Below are 3,530 nucleotides of genomic sequence, written 5' to 3'. Positions count from 1 at the left end.
GAGAGGTGAGATGATATTTTTGCAAGTCCAAGTACCCGTGCAAATAGTTTAGAACTTGCCCGTTCTAGGCGAAATTTTAAGTTTTGCTTGGCTTGAGAAGTTATTGTAGGCTCTCCTTGACCCGCTTGAAATTTTCCATGACCTACCAAAGTTGTTATCCCTAGTAAACCCATTTGAGACTAAAATCTTTCACATTTGATAACCATGTTACAAGCCTTTACCCGTTTTGTAGTGATCCTCTCTTGGGACTGGAGCTTTCCTTAACACTCTTGAGAAATAATTGGCTAAAACATAAGTTTGGGGGAGAGACGAGGAGTTTGAAAAAGGTATCAAGGCACAAAAATAGAAGAAATGAAAAAAAGGAAGGCAAGAAAAAGAAAGAAGAACAAAAATAAGAAAGTGAATAAGTTGAAAAATTGAAGGGATTTCAAAGAATGGTAATGATGCAAAGCACGAAGAAAACAAAGAAGGGGGAAATGAATATCATGACCAAGAAAGAATGATGCTAAGTCTCTCTAACACCCCTATGGGAAAGAAAATGCCTTCTAAAAGTGGCATAGCATGACCCGATAAGAGAAAATGGAGTGCTTAAGGAAAGATGAACTCGTTCTATCCTAGTATATCCAACCTTAGTCCAAAAGCCTTCATTACATTCACAAAAAGCCCTACGTGATTTCAAGCCGAGTGAGCTTAAATTAGTGGTGATTTACATGAGAGGTAATCCTATGGTACTTAAAGTCGTACTTGCAACATTCTTTTGAGAAAATGAGCAAACCTTTCACAAAACTTTGAATTGAGTGCTACATTCTTAAGTGAGGTGCAAACGGAGAGTAGAAGAGGAGGAGTTTGGGATCCACAATGACCTACATGAAAGTGCGAACTTCCTTGATGAATAAAGTCAACTCTTGATGCTCAAGTGTCACATTAGAACTATTTGTGCTTAAAACTTCACATCATTGCCTTGTTGATAATTCATAAGAGATGTGGGTAATTGCTGGCCCTAATTGATGTGTGTTTGATACACCTTAGATTAGCTGGAATAGCTCTTATCTTGTGGATGTGGGAATTACCTTATTTGCTTGAGGACAAGCAAAAGCTTAAGTTTGGGGGAGTTGATAAGTGGGAATTTTGACTACTTATTAACGCTTTTTAGCTTTTATTTTAGTCCAAAAGTATTTAATTGTATTCTCGAAAAATGATGAAATATGCTTAATTGCAGGAGTATTGAAAAATGAGCCACTAAGATGAAATCCAACACAAAAAGGAGTGATTTGAACCCAAGGACAAAAATCAGGCACAAAAGCTCAAGTGCGGACCGCAAATTTTCATCTGCGGCCGCAGAATGTGAAGGAAATTTAACAGAGTCCAAGTGCAAAGTGCGGACCGAATAATTTTGTACGAACGCAGAAGCTATGCAAGAGCTAAAGTTCAGAGAGTCTCATTTTAATCTCAAAAAGAAATGCGGACCGCACAATAATTGTGCAGCCGCACTCAGAAATGTGTGGTCCGCAGAAGAGCCATGTGCGGCCGCACCAAGAATTGTGCGGACCGCAGAATATGAAAGATGCGGCCACAATCCAGAATTGTGCGGATGCAAAGTCAACTCCTATCAAGACTGAAGAGAAGTGCGGACCGCACATGGAATTGTTCGGCCGAAGAACCTCCGAAAGAGCATTTTTGTCCGAAAATTCCATCTTTTTTATAAATAGACTAGTTTCACGAAATTAGGTCAGGGTTTGAAATATTGAAAGTCCTGTAGCCATTTTTACTTGCCTCTTTAGAAAACTTTAGCTTACTTTGGTGATTTAACATTGGATTTTTATCTTTTAATTTTGCAATATGAGTTTTATCATCTTTTCTTCTTTATTTTCTTCTATACCCAGTATGAGTAGCTAGATTTCTAACTAGGGTTGTGACCCAACTTTAATGTATAAACCTAATGGGTCTTTGATTTATGTCTTGTTTATGGTTGAGAGTTTATTATTTAGCCTTGTTCTTGCTTTTGATTATAGAATTAATGGTTGCAAACATTAGTTCATGCCTATTTGACTTGGTCTCTTCTTGAGAAAGGGAGACTTAGTCTAGAAAAACTTGGCTAACGAGAATTTGAGATAAAATCAAGAGATTGATAGTCCCAATTAAAGGGTTGAACCTAGAGATAGTAAAATCCGACTTAAGCATTTTATCAAATGTTTTGTTCAATACCCATTTTGACTTGAGAAAGACAAATTCGGCAAAATCACTCTTTTACCGAGAGGTATTGAGTGGGTACTTGAGTGCTGATAGCTATAATACATCCCGACCAACGAAACAAGCTTTACAGTTTACAACCCATTAGGCAAACACCTAGGTGAAGGACATAGCCCTAGGCCTTTTACACTATTTGAAAGCAACAACAAAAACAATTTCTTAGTTTTTATTATTTATCTTGCAATCTTAGTTTAAACTAGATCTAGAATCAACCAAATCTTGTGGAAGTGTAATTTAAGATAGTTCAAGCTCATTCACCATAATATATACTTCTAAATCCCATTCATATAGCTCTTTATAGAATTCAACCACGACTCTCTGTTGGGCATTACTATTGCATCGACTGTTTCATAACCTCAAATAGAGGTGTAACTTGGACGAGATCAGGTTGTCGCATGGACTTGCACACATGGAATACCACTTTTTCATCACCCACCCGAAAAGTGAGTTCTGCAACTTCAACATCACAAAGAGCCTTCCTTATAGAAAGGAAAGGTCTTCCAAGAATAGTCGGCACCTCATAATCAACTTCACAATCTAGAATGACAAAATCCGCCGGAAGAATGAATTTATCAACACGAACCAAGACATCTTTAATCATTCATAAAGGTCTCTTCATGGAACGATCGACCATTTGCAATCTCATAGAGGTGGGTCTTAGTTGCCCAATTCCCAAGGTCTTGAAAACCGAATAGGGCATCAAATCGATACTTGCCCCAAGATCACAAATAGCTTTAGTAAACTCAGCACTTCCAATTGTACAAGGAATCGTGAAAGCACCGGGATCTTCCAACTTAGGAGCCATTGCATGCACAATTGCACTCACTTGATGAGTGATTTTGATAGTTTCAAAATTCATTAACTGCTTATTCATCACGATATCCTTCCTAAACTTCGCATAATCGAGCATTTGTTCCAAAGCTTCAAATAATGGCACATTGAATGAGAGACTCTTCATAATTTGAAGGAACTTTTTTAATTGATTCTCGCCATTTTGTTTGGCAAGACTTTGAGGGTATGAAAGTGGAGGCTTAGGCAATGGTGCCTTAGCCTTTTACACTACCGGCTCTGGTATGTCAATAATGTGATCCCTAGATGGGTTCACCTCCTCTTGAGTCTCTTCCACACTATCATCAATATCGATCTAAACTTCATCATTTGCTTGCACCATATTGTTCAAGACCTCTCCTTCTTTTCCACTTGCTCATCATCCACAAGTTGCTTTTATTTGAGGTGGATGCATTCCCACCTCTTCTACTTCTTGTAGTGACGGTATTGGC

The sequence above is a fragment of the Nicotiana tomentosiformis genome, chromosome 3 (genome assembly GCF_000390325.3).
Source record: "Nicotiana tomentosiformis chromosome 3, ASM39032v3, whole genome shotgun sequence".
NCBI classification, from domain to species: domain Eukaryota; kingdom Viridiplantae; phylum Streptophyta; class Magnoliopsida; order Solanales; family Solanaceae; genus Nicotiana; species Nicotiana tomentosiformis.
The sequence above is the reverse complement of the archived record's forward strand: the minus strand, read 5'-3'. Positions refer to the sequence as shown.